This window comes from Bradysia coprophila, assembly GCF_014529535.1.
Source record: "Bradysia coprophila strain Holo2 chromosome IV unlocalized genomic scaffold, BU_Bcop_v1 contig_106, whole genome shotgun sequence".
In the NCBI taxonomy this organism is placed as follows: domain Eukaryota; kingdom Metazoa; phylum Arthropoda; class Insecta; order Diptera; family Sciaridae; genus Bradysia; species Bradysia coprophila.
The window spans coordinates 4,120,934-4,135,547 of record NW_023503372.1 but is presented as its reverse complement, the minus strand read 5'-3'; the positions used below and the strand labels follow the sequence as shown (position 1 = coordinate 4,135,547).

General features: G+C 32.8%; 1 protein-coding gene across 1 annotated transcript in view; it reads right to left on the bottom strand.

Annotated features, from left to right (window-relative positions):
• LOC119071031 (ras-like GTP-binding protein rhoA) overlaps nt 1-14,388 on the bottom strand; it is a 41,345-nt gene extending 26,957 nt beyond the window's left edge. Inside the window, exon 1 of the mRNA XM_037175626.1 lies at nt 13,744-14,388. The gene's annotated coding sequence lies outside the window, so the exon portion shown is untranslated. The remainder of the gene's footprint in view (nt 1-13,743) is intronic.
• Between the last annotated feature and the right edge of the window lie 226 nt (nt 14,389-14,614).

Genomic DNA, 14,614 nt, shown 5'->3' with positions numbered 1-14,614 from the left:
AACGTAATTTAGCTCCTAATTGAAAATTCTAAGTAATTGTTTGTATGGAAATGCGGGTACTGGGTATATAAATGATGTTACAGTCAATAAAACAGAAGCAATAAATTGATTTTACAAATATATTCAAAGCCATAAAATCACGAAATCAAATATTATTGGAAGTCCAATGTTTGGTTCAGTTTCCGTAATTCCATGAATTGAAAACCAGAACCCAGTGTTATACACGGTTAAACATTAAAATGTTTCAATTAGCATTTTGTAGCAATTTTATCAAAATATACAACAAATTAGAAATCCATTTCGAAATTATGTTTTTTTCTCAACACAAAACCAAAACTACAAAATTTTTACAACTTCCATGCTGTGAAATTTCATTTTATGCGTCGCTATTAAAATCGTTGTGAAAATGGACCGTATAGTAAACATTTCAAGCTTCCATATATTTACGTTAAAATGGGAAAATTATCAAAGAAGTTAAAAATGCTTCTCACTACACACATCTCAATCATCGCATTACAAATATCATCGTTTATACGAGAAAAAAAACGCACCAGACGAGTAAATATTGCAACACATCCGAAATTTACGAGTTCATTCAAATCATCAAAAGAAATTCTTAAAATTATTCACCTTTACGTCTATAAAATCTATCGGGTATCGACGACGGCGTATAATATTCGTTATTGTATAGAAATAAACCCGTCTCAGTACTGTATGCTGTAGGATCTTATGCATTGAATTCATTATTTCTGGTGATACTATGAGTTAACATATTGACTATAGTGAATTGACCAGACACAGACGATAAAAATGTCTATGAATGTATATGCCATGCCACATCAAAAATATTTAACTTGGCGTGCGTGAGTAAATTGTAATTTTATTTTTAACACACATCGCACATCATCCACACGGGCTTGGCACACAATAGATGATCCATCATCAAAAAAAAATATGAAGAAACGACGAGTATCTGTTCACTATAACACAGAGATTTCAAATAAATCGCTTGTCGTCTGGGTCTGACGATGATGATGATGATTATCTTCTTCTTCTTTTTTTTGATTCTGTTTAACTTGGTTGATATTTTCAAATGGTGTACCAGCGTTAAAAAGCGCTGTTCAAACACCCCAAATTTTATAATAATGATCCGAGCGACATCAAAATTTGTTATTTTTTTTCTATCTGTTGGTCTTGTGCTTTTTCTGCCACACTCATCTAATGCATGTTAAATGAGTGTATCAACATAAAACAATGCTAAATCACAATTTGACAAGTCTTTAATTTGAATTTAAATGTAACATTTTTTGTCAGAATTTTTTTTTTTCTCTCTCTCGTATATTATGAATGGGTTGGTGCGCATTTTATTAATGAATTTTACGGACATGGTATAAAGGAGAGATCATTCTACTCGGAATATCACAAAATTTATTTGTTCAGTTTCGCTTTTATGTGCTTTATGCTAATATCCCTAATGACCTATAATGTTGAATTTATGTTCTCTTATACACAGTTCCAACAAAGATTTTTTTTATCGACGCTACTTATGTTTTGTGTTCAATGAATTAACACTCACATAAAATTATGTTTATATTTCTCGGAGAATGTAGCATTATCAAGCAGTTTATTTCTATTGTTATAATTTCTGGCTATTAGACCGCCTATCGCATATTACACTACTAATGCTACAGTCGATGGAAAGAAGGTAGAGCGAAATGAGTGCGTTGTTAAACATTATAATATATAAAAACGAAAAGAAAGGAAAAATGCAAATCATTAAATTAATATTTTCGTTGCCGAAAGAATTTTGAAACGAACATTTTGGTTCGGAGTAATTTCAGATGGACATATTTGGGTTAGGTAATGTGTCGAAATGAGCTAGAACTTTTGCTTTCATAATTTATGTTAAATTCGATTGTTCAATACAACAAAAATGGACTTGAATGCTGTTATGTGTGTATTTTCAGACATAACATTTAAACGTAATATATTACGGTTATAAAGTTTGGACAACTATTCGAAGTTTGTGCAAAGTTACACAACTCAACCCTTTATGGGGTATATTCGATGTAATGCCGGAAAGCAGCAAGAAATGTATAAATGTATCAAGTTCAGTGTCGCATTGATGGGGATGCGTATATGGTTTTCCTATATAATTATGTGTTAGGTATGTGTGGTATTGTGCGAGTATTCACTGATCTGACTAAAGTATTTGCCTATCTTTCGTACAAAGGTCAAGGAAAGGAGAATTTGGCAATACAAAACCTCATTCGATCGGAAGAGATCGATAAATCGATAGGTAGCGTCCATAAAGAACGTCAACTGTCTAGAGGGGGAGTGGTCTAGAAGAAGCGAACAGGTATTAGAAAAGTGCGGAAAAGTGCCATTGATTTTCAGGGATTAAAATTTAAAGTATTTTCTTTTAAGGTTATTAAACCTGTCTCATACGGCTGTTTATCTGTTATCTATAACGACAACAAAAATAATGACAAGCTCTGGATAATATGGTCATTTACTAAAATGCGTGTTAAAAAAATTGAAGTACAAGATTTGAAATCAACCAATCAAAAATACTTTGATCCATGGAAGTAATAGACCCGATATAAATACTGGTCATATGCTTGCCACCTGTAACAGGTTAAAAAGAAAATCTTCAAAGGATTTTTCTGCCAATTTCAAAGGATTTTCTCTGGATTCCCAAAAATTTAAAAGATTTTTTTTTTGACTTTTTTCGACGAATTAGAGGATTTTCTTAACAAAGAGTTTTGTTTTGAGTAGAAAAGAATTTTCTAAAATGGAATCCTCATTTTGTAGGAATCAAAGGATTTTCTTAAGATTTTCTTTTAGAATTGTTTTTGAGAATTTGTTTTAACAAAGAAGCTGCTTTTCAATGCAAAAGAATTTTGTATGCTTATCTACCCATCGTTGGGACAAGGTGACAATAATTCAAAACATCAAATTAGATTTTCAATCTCCAAGCGAAATAAACTGAAAACCCTGTACCTACCCCAATACAATAAAGTCGGCAGTCCCTCTGCTAGATATTTTTTCTCAAATCCACTCTCGTAACTTTGTTATCAACTTTTTTATTTACCAACAAAATAAAGAAAAGTTTAGAAACTGCCATGTTACTCAACATTATTCAGTTGAATTTACCCAGTTTTATCAGAATAAAGAAGCGAAACAAAAAAAAAACGATGTGCGTTGATGTATACCGGGGGCACTATTCAATCAGTGGTAAAAATTCTTTCCAAGTTGCAATTTATTTTAATAAAACGAAATTCTTCCTGCTTTACACACACACTGAAAGTCATACAAATCTTCGTCAAAAACTTAATAAAATATTCCATTATGCCCATCATCACCCACACCGTAACCGTTTCAACTTTAATAAACACTTCGAATGAATGATGTACAACTCCAGCGTATAATAATTTTTATCTGTCTAACGTGCCGTTACTTTTTATGGCTCTTTGCCTCATAGCTTTCACGTATTATATTTTTTGTATATATACCAAGTCTTGTGCACTGTACAGCTTTTCCGACATGATAAAGCTCTAATATTCTACATTCGAGCAGGCATTAATTTTAATGTTTTTCCCCTTTTTTTTGTTTTATTGTCTGTTAAGTAAAATAAATTGACATTTCATCGTTCGATATTTTATTTTTACATTTTTATCGTTTGGAATTCAATTGATTTTCGTTTTTCGTGTTTTTTCAATATTTTGAGATTCTTTTTTATTCAGCGACACGTGTAATCGTGTCTTTCGGATTGTGGGAGTCAGTTTATTCAGCTATAATGCCATAGCTTGCATATATAATTCGAAAATGTATGCATAATGTCCGTGATGACCTGTTGAGAATTTTATTTTATTTTTTTTTTCGTTTCACTTAGAATCGAGGCACTTGAGTCATTGACATTTTTATTGATAGAACAGAGTTTATGATTGAAACAAATTCCACGACAAAACAGTCTCATCGTTAAAATTGTCATTCATCTATTCAATGTTATAAATTCAATTATTTTACTCAAGCCATATGCTCTCGCTGTTCTTTTGTCAGTTACGATGCATGTGCCCGTCAGACGTATATAAGAAAGAAAACAATAAATTCAATAAGGAAAATCTTCCACAACCCATAGTATGCGACAAAATTGTCCCAGTTCCAACCACTATCCATATATATGATTTTGAGTAGCTTGTATGGCATGCACAAGGAAGAAAGAAAAAAAAAACGGCATGTACGATATCCAGTACTAGGTGAGGGAGAGAATGTTATAATATTGCTGTAAACCATATATGATTATGCGATGCAATATTATACAAAGATGACATAATAACGTTTTTATATGTGAACCAGATAAAAAGTGAATTTATGTTGGCTTGGCATGAATATAATACACCTCTGACATGATTCAAAATATATATTGTGTATATGTACGCGCTGAAAAGTTATTGTATGGAAGCAAGCAATATATGAAATACAAACGAGTGAACTTATCACTATGTGGTACAAGTAACCGACATAAATGTCAATGTGGTTTCATGTACGGGATATTACACATGGACATAAATTGAAAGTGAAAATTATTTTTGGAACGAAATAATAATAATAAAAAAATGGAAAATAAAAGGTGGAAGGTCATGCCACATTTTATTTCAGAAATTGTGTAATGAAGATCTGAGGTTTATTCAATTTAATTTTTAGGTCTTTTAGGTATTTCATATAAATAATGTCATCTTATCAGTGACTAGTATGGTTTCGACATTTAATTTTTAAAGTTAAATGAACGGCATTAGCTAGTGCCTTTCACACCCTCCTGAAGTTGTTGCAAAAGAAGTTGCAAAATTTGTAAAAGGAAAATGTTTCTTGCAACAACTTTCGCAACTACTTCAGCCGGCTCCCAGCCTTTCGAAAGGCTGGGAGCCGGCTGAAGTAGTTGCAAAATCTGTAAAATGAAAATGTTTTTTGCAACTACTTCTAAAGGCTGCCTTTCACACAAGCCTAATCATCTGTTATTGAAAACTATTACAAAATAAATGACCAGCGGGTAACAAGGTCTTATATAGTGAAACATATGTTAAAACGAATGAAGTAATAGATTTTGTGAAGCGATACAGTGAACAAAGGAAGTAACAGATTCAATCATTGTTTTAAAACGCCAGCCGTAAATAATATGCGAACCTTGCGAACCCAAACCTGAACTGGTTCGGCCCGAAACGTTTAGGTCAAAACCGAAAGAAAAAGTTCAAATTCGGGTGCGGTTCGGGTTGAGCCCGAAATCGAAAATTTCTGGTTCAGTTGAAGTTCGGGTCGAATCTAAAATCTTAGTTCATGTTCGGGTCGAAATCAGATTTTGGTTCCGGTTAGACTAAAGACCTTAAGTAATTTACGTTCGATGGTTCTAAAGTTGCACTTTCTCTAACCGACCAATAGAGTAATAACGCCTTACTAAGCTAGTGAAACCGCTGTATTTTATTCAATGAAAAAAATTCTACTCCCAAGATGTCTATGACTGGCATGAGATTAATCTTCATCCATTACTTCTCGATCTGGGATTATTATTTCACCTTCTAATGACCAAGAGGATTACCAAATTTGATTTGCTGTATGGTTGCGATTTATTCGTTATTTCGTTGCTAATACATTTTTGAATGTCATCAAGACAACTACTCTCAACTCGAAGAATTAAAATTTATGAATTATTAAATGCCACACGTTAAATGCCGCAATTTTTCACATTTTATCACATCAATTCAATGGTCCCGAGCTTCATTCATCCGTCCAATTCCATTACAAAAACCATATAATCAAATTCAATGATGATGATTCGGGGAATATGTTCTCAGACGCTATTATCACATGCTTAACGAAAGTGAATTGATTTATTCAGTCAGTATAATAATGTGCTCTTCATTACGTAATTCATTCTCATTGAATCAAACTAAAATCTTGTTTAACAAAATGGAAAAACTCCATTTCATCAATTTAATCCATTTCAATGAATACAGAAATGATCTGGATTTTTATTCCAAGTGTGTCGTTTTGAAGAATTTCTTACTCTTAATTCCTTAACGGATTCCTTAATTTTTCACTCGAGCACAAAAAGTGGGACAAACTTCTAAGCTACTTATACTGGCATATAATAACATGCGATACTAACAACTATATGTCTTCGGATCGTTGCCATCACAGTTGCTACAGCCTTCTTTCATTAGAATATTAAATGCAATGTAACATGAAACTTTTGCTTCAAAATGTATTTCCTTTACTCGATCGTATATTACGTATAATGCAACTGGTTATGCATTTATGTTAACAATTATGGATGCGCAACGTAGAAAATTGTATCGTACAAGTTTCAGACGAGCTATATAAAACCGGAGTAGAAAAATGTACGTGTAAGATATGCATATTGATTATAAACAACGAATGTGAAGTAGCAATTATGTCAATCAAATCTTATTTTTCCACATTATATTCGAACACACTTGTTGTGTAGAACCATTTTTGTTTTGCACTGCGTTTATATTGATTTTAGCCGGGATGTGCACACCTACTTGTAAGCTCAATTTTTCATCGTGTACAAGGTCAAGAAAGATGCAGAATGAGAACTTTAAACCGCAATGTTTGCTAAGGCTCGTAAAAAGTTAGTGGTTTTGCTTGATCTACTATCTAAACTCTAACACGAAAACTACGAAATTAACAACAACCGGATTCGAATTGCATACAAAGTGCATCGTTGTACATACACACGAGTATATACCACACGATATAGCCGTATACACCTCCACCAATAAAAGTTCCATTTGAAAACAACTTTGCTCAATTTTACAACGTAATTAAAATGTTCACTCGAAGTGCAGCACTACCAGCACTGACATTCTTTAAATTGTTTTTCATTCACATGCAAATGGGAATTTGCATTAAATGTATAAAACGCAACAATAAAGCTAAACCTCTCGTTAAATGTGTTGTCAATACGGTCGTCTGATTAAAATGCAAATTTCTTAATTGTTATTTTGCACAATTTTCTGCAAATTATGCGCATACCTTCATTATGCAACCGGAGACTAATTTCATGTGTTCTGTTTATACTATCCTGCTGATCAAATTTAAATTCCAAAACAAATTGTATTAGACGTCTACATTGCAACAATGTGTAATTATACTGAGTACTATTACGTTCGGTTACATGTTATAAAGTTAACTGGCACGACTTAGTTGTTCAAAGCTTTTTCGAATTATTCATGATTCTACGGAATTAAGTTTGTGTATCAAAAACGTTTATTGAATTAGATCCATGCTGACTGCTGACGACGGTATTAGGAACGCAAAAAAGAATTCAGATTCCACCAATTTTCGCAGAAGTCACCAGCAAAATACATTTTCAACGGGCGATACAAATATGTGGCAACCACATTTAATAAAGACAAAAATATAATCCACGGAGATTTATTCATATGGCGAGAGGATATAATATAATCAAATAACTGGCGCCACTGTATACGGTTACAAGGTAAGAAGCATTGAACTACTTTTTCGTAAATTGATTGGGTTGTTGGATCGGTAAGATTTGTTTTAATTATTTTGTGTGTGGATGCGAGAGAGAGAGAGAGAGAGAAGTTAGTTAATCAATAATATTATTTTGGAGAAGTAAATTTCAGAAGCATGCTGGTTATTATAGTTGTAAATTGTATGAAGTACCGGTCGTAGGTGCGCTAAATTCTTATAAATAGATTTTCAAACTTGGAATCATAAAATATATCGAATTTTGTTATCTCCATCAGTTCTTATTATAACAGTGCAAATTGTCTTGCCACATCTTCGGCAACATAAAATTGAAGAGAAAAATTAAAAAGAGGAATGGGTTATGGATTAACTAAAAGTTTCTATAACGACGAGACGTTCCATCCATGAATAATTTGTCACAATTTCATTAAATTGGAAAAGTTCAACTCAAAGTTCATTCATAGGATTCAACAAAATTAAAATTTTAAATTTAGATTTCGATGACACTGTCACTTTGCTATGTCGACAGACTTTTGTATTTTTCTAGCCGAATTTCATTTTTTTTTTTCATATGTGCGCTGTGATTAGCCTTGTTTTCTCCAGTCAAAATGCTGAGAGAAAATTATGCTTTTTTGTCAGTTTGTCTGATGACAGTTCAGGGTGGTAAATGTCTGTTTTCTACCCTCTTGTTTTGACAGGTAAGAAAAAAGATATTTTGTCTCCCGAACTGTCACCTTTGTTTTTGTTTTAGAAATTATTTAACAAATTGCTGTCTTTGTTTCACGGAGAAAACCGGTTAAAATGTAAAAACTTTGTTCTTGGTGCAATTTCCCATTTTCTTCCCTCGGTAAACAAATAACTATTTCAATACCGAGATGTATTTCGCGAAAATTTTCTTGCACCACAAACATATTTTGAGTGAGTATACAAAATAACCACCGGGCGAGCTCGTGTGCCAATATAATTTACGCTTCTTAAGAATGCTAACGATTGAAGGAAAAATTTCCATTTTCGATTTTTCGTTTCATTTTTGTTTTTTTCCCCGCTGTCAATTTCAAAACAATAATATAATTCTCTCATCGCTGTTTTCTGCTGAAAAGAACCCGTCGACTATTAAAAATTCGGAACACATTGAAGTGCACGTCAAAATTTCCACTCGCTTGAGACATATAATTTCTTATTTGATTGTCCAACAGAACAATGAAAGGAATTTCTTGTTTTCCTTATACAGAATTGTATAGAATAATTGGCGCAACTTTTTTTTTTATTTACCCAGAGAAAATCATGCACATCACAGGTTTTAAAACTTGTTCAGACATGGTTCGACAGAAGATTTAGATATTTTTTTTTGGTTTACAAAAGGATGAAGATACAAAAGAGATTACAAAAAAGAGAAGAGAAAAAAAATCAAATTCCGAAATTTGATATTTCTAGTCCTGCCTTTTAAGGTGCTGCAAGTGCACTTGATTCTCATCGAGTTTTTGAATTGAAAATAACATTTTTAGACGAGTTTTTCACATGCACTTTTGAATTGGAAACATGTCAGTTGTAGACCCTGGTAATAGGAATAGGAATTTTTTTGATTTTAAGCGATCACCACCAAGCCAGTTCGTTAACTCAATCGCTGTGCGGCACGAATTGGTCATTCGATTGATATGCATTTTTATACAAAATTCCGATCAACAAATTTATTAACTTTTTTAGTTTTCAATTAACTTCCCATTCTCATTTCTTTCCTCTTATCGCAAAATTTTTTATGGGACCTGTTTTTAACCTTGTATGGAATATCATTAAACGAATCGAAAATTAATTTTACAACAATCATACTGCTGTTGGGTATCCGGTATATTATATTGTATGGTTATGTTGTTGCGGTTCGTTAAAAACATGATGTTAAGTGAGTCTGTAATTATTCGCAACAATTGCGTATATATGCGGCAAGTAAACTGAGGAAATATAAATTTGAATTCGAAACTATTATTAACCATGGTCAGCAATTCAAACTGATATTGGATGCTGATGCACTACATTCAATTGATGGAAACAATGAATTATACGGAATGGAAAATGATTGTAAATTTGCGAGATTATTTTCTTATTGAACAAATGATCCAAGAGCACTTGAAGCACAGATAGGCATATTATTGGTAAAGTCATTTTGTAAAATTTACCATAATTTAACGAAACTTTCCAAAATTTACCGACAGAAACTTACCAAAATTTACCGACAGAAATTTACCAAAATTTACCGACAGAAATTTACCAAAATTTATCGACAGAAATTTACCAAAATTTACCGACAGAAATTTACCAAAATTTACCGACTGAAATTTACCGAAATAAATGTTTGGTAAATTTCGATAAATTTAGATAAATTCAGTAAATATTTGGTAAAATATGTGTAGATGCTAAAAAGCCTTCGCATCTTCAGAAATTTAATTACAAGAGACAAGGATCTGTTACATAATATTTAACAACCGAAAACATTAAAAATCAAATACGGAAGTCATCACCAAAGTGGCTTATATCAATACCGCATCCAAATGATTTTATCGAGACTTTATTTGATATTGTTTTTGTCGCTATTTTAATTAAAACGCAAACACTGTTTTGCATGTGTAAAAATTTTTACTTTTACTTTTATTTTCACATTACTTAGCTTCTATTTATAGGCTTCAAATTGTAGCGAATTGTAAATACTGGACACGCTTGAATATCACGGTTAAGTTTGAACAAATTGAACGAGTGTAGAGTTGTGAAATTTTTATTATAAATTATACATGACCAGCATGACGAAGCGTTTAGATGTAATCGGTATATAATACGAATAGGAAAAAAAAAATTGTGATAAAAAATCGTGTAGAATGTATGGTCATAATATACCACGTCCATTTTTTCTGGTTTGAGTGGATTTTTTGATGTCCGGAAAGAATTCCGCAAAAAACACGTTTTCTTAGTTGAGCTAAAGGTCGGGTCACATTATTTAGCCCCTGTGAATTACAGTTTAACGAGCGATATGGGAACATTCATAAGTAAATCACGGAAATCGGTCAAAAATTGAGTATTTTACCTGAAATTTCTGATATAGTCAGGTGATTTTATAAAAAAAAACGCGACTTGATGTGAACCTGGTTTCGATCAAACATGTTGGGTCAGGCTTCAGATAAACTGAATTTTTCACACAAATTTTCATGTCAACCTGTTACGTGTGTCATTAATGTCGGGGTGTACATGAAATTAGAATCACACCTCTTATAAGGCTGGGAAAAGGCCAAGTTTATTTGCACCTGAACTGAAAATACCTGAACGTGTTTTGACTTGAACCTGATTCAATCAATTTTGACTTGAGCAAATTTTACGTAAAAACTGATTACAGTGATTAGGTTTGACCTGATCTGGAACCAGGGACCAGGGACTATTTTTGGAATAACATTTTCCTGGCTACAGACCAGGTCAGACCTAATCACTGTAATACAGTGAACGACATCTCAAATGTCTTACTGTCATTTTTTTCAGAGAATGTCATTGTGAATTTGCAATGACACAATAAAATTCTCAGAAAAATTTGACAGTGAGACATTTGAGATGTCGTTCACTGTAAGTTTTTACGTAAAATTTGTTAAAGTCAAAATTGATTGAATCAGGTTCAGGTCGAAACAGATTCACGTTTTTTCAGTTCAGATTCAAATAATCCTGGCCTCTTTCCCGGCCTTATAAGAGATATGATTCTAATTTCCTGAATTCGTAGACATTTTGTCTACACCCCCATATTAATGACTCACTTTGCATGTTAAACGGACCGGAATGCAATAAAAAAAAGTTGATTACTTTCAACAATGCGTGTTTAGCAATGCAACAAGAAGGGATTGCAAACAGCCACAAAACGAACGGATTGTAAATATGTCTCGCAGAAAGGAGCAATGAATTGTAAAATGTTTTTTTTATTATTATTTTATCATTGGCTCATTCGTATGCATATCTTTCAAGTGTCGAAGTAAATAAACCCGTGTTCAATATGTAAATAGCCCATTCAAAAATATTTACATTACAGGCACGGACATAATCATCGTATAGAATTGCGTTCGTACACAATAATATTGTGCACACAATTACAAATAAAAAATATTATCAAAATGAGTAAATACACAAAAAAAAATTGTTCAAGAGATACACCAGCCACTATAGAACGTCCTACACGATATAAATATTTTATGATTGTAAATATATATAAAATGTTCGCTTAAATATTATTATACGAGAATGGTCATCGACGAAACTAGACGCGTATTATAGTCTTGAATAGAATGAATGACGACAACCGTGGTATTGGTTTGAGTTATTTAAAATATCTCAACCATGATGTAAATAAATATGTTAAATTAAGAACCTTGGCAAAGAATAATTTTTGTATTTATTATAAAGAAAAAATTGAAATTGAACAAGTACAAGGGCAAACAAGGGAATGAGCTCAATACGGTGACTCGGGTGACTCGTATGAAAAGAAAAATCATCTATTTTTTACAGACCATATGACACACACGCACACATATCCACTCTTTCGAGTGCTTTTCCAACGTCGTCGCTTCATGCACAAGACATGATAAGACTTGTTGACTGTTTCACATAACATTCATCCGAAAAATATGTTCTCGACATTCTATTTTTACCAGCGATATACCATCTCGTTGTTGGCAGGATAAATCAAAATGAAACTGAAATGACAACCGGTATCACCGTTTTAAAAACGATTTTTCTTTCTTCCATCATCCACAAAGTTATTGTTAAGCCATTTTTTGGTTAAAGTGCGATGAGAGATCTGAGATTCGATTTCATGCAGAAGTGCTATTTCAAGGACCTATTATTATGTCCACCAAGCCTCTTCGTTTATACGTCGTCTTCCATGCGAACATTGATTTTCAGTTTATCTGAATAAATGAAATTTAATCACGTAATCGGTTCGATAGTTTGTTTATTGGATGTTCATGACTAACGATTTTCGTTTTTGTCGTCACCTCCAACATTCGATCGAATGTTTGACAACGATTGTTGTTAAGCTGTACTTAGAGAGATTATTACCGAACTGAATGTGTATATAACAATTCCGTATAGATAAGAAACTATTACACGTGTTGCTGCTGCTTCTGCCTCAGTAATTTATCGGTCATCAAATAAAATTAGAAATTTAATCGTTTGGTGTGTGTATGGTACTTAGTTACCTCGTTTATCATTTTTATTTGACCGGCTTGGTCAAGTCTGATGTATGGGTCTTGATTCGAATGGAAAGTTATTCATCTAAGTTCTCTCTTTTGAAGGGCTTGTTAAATTAATTGAACGAAAATTGAATTTTAAACTGCCTCCCCTATTGCATCATCCAGTTATTGAAAGGAAAATTTCATTCTACGGGAAATTAAGATAATTTTACTAATCCAGAAAGTGTGGCATTTGATAGGGCAACCATTGAGTTCATAAACATGTGAATGGTTAGTCTGTTGCAGATATTAAAACTAACGACTTGGTATGACTTGTTGATGCCATCTAGCGATACGCTTGCCGCTCGTGGCCAATATTCAATTACAAAACATATAAAGAGCAAAAGGGTGTACATGGTAAAGGGCTAATGTAGGATGGAGTCAGGGAAGTACTCTATGAATGATCAGTGAGCAAGGAATTTTTAAGGGCCAGCCTATGCAACATCATGCATTTTCAACCGATTTTATACAAATTGAAAAACTCAACAGTCGGAATGAATATGAAAGGTAAACTGCTTTCGAATTCGAATTCCGGGGACAGGGAAGAAGAAAGAAATTTAAACGGTTAAAGAGAGCCAGGCATTCCTATTTAACAATCATTTTGAAGTACAAGAGGTAGAGAGGGTAAGATATCCCCTATCTATTAAGTCCAGACTTATGCTCAGACCAGACAAATGCATAAAAATGCAGCAGACGACACGAACTACACATTTCTTCGTCTGGTCAAACGGATAAAATTCGAATTAAAGAATATCTTGGCCAAGAATAAGTCGCTAAGTCTTACGACTCTTTTTTTGTAAATAATTGAAATCATGCGTAACCTTATGCCTAGAAATTTCTATCATTCCGATTTAAGTAACCACTTATTATCTATACGCCGGTGCGGCGTACTTATCAATATGTATGCATTATTATCGCAATCGTGTTGCGCAACTAATACTTCGACATATTTTTGATTAAAAAATTAACTCAATGCACTTACGATTTATGTTATTTATTTCGGCTGGCCTCAATTATACTCTTCCACGAACGAATGTTTCAATCCAATTTTGTGTATAAAAAACGAATCCAATTTCACCACAAAAAAATAATAATTTTTTCGACTTAGTCACAAAAATAGACCGAAAATTCGTCTATAAATAATAATCACACGTACAACTCTTAAACGTTTCGTTTATTATTTTTGTAAACAAAAAAAAAACCGACCAACAAAAGTTAGTTAACCAGTCAGTGCTATGATATCAACCTCTCAATTCAATGATTTATTTTTAATCCGAAAAATATTTTTCCACTGAGTGCAAAAATTTGCTAGGTGATTCGCGCAGATAAAATTCGTATAATTATTTCATCATCACAATGAAAACATCAAACACACGTTTTCTGGAAAGTTTTTCTTCCATAATTTTTTCTCCGTTCGTTTAATTATACAATTCGTTCAGCAAATGAACTTATGCTTTCCGTATTATCAATGAGAACAACTTGCTATCGAATATAACATTCACTCGATTATATTTTAAATATGAAACCACACACATTCAGTGCATATCAACACTTTTTGCCTTCGTAATAACCGAGGTTAAATAGATAAACCGACCACATGAGAGGCTAAACTTCGACTGAATGGATACAAATGCAAAAGCATTTCAACACATTGGAAGGGGAAAGAAGAGAAAAGTCAGAATCCATCTCCAACAAAAATGTCAAAATGTGCAGAATCCGTCTACCGTATAATATTAACCAACATGAACATTTGTATGGTTTGCTGGTAGTTAGTCTCTTTATGAATGAATGTAAGAAGCATGGTTATATGGAAACGGTGTTGAGTTTAAGAGTACCGAACGTAAATTATGAAT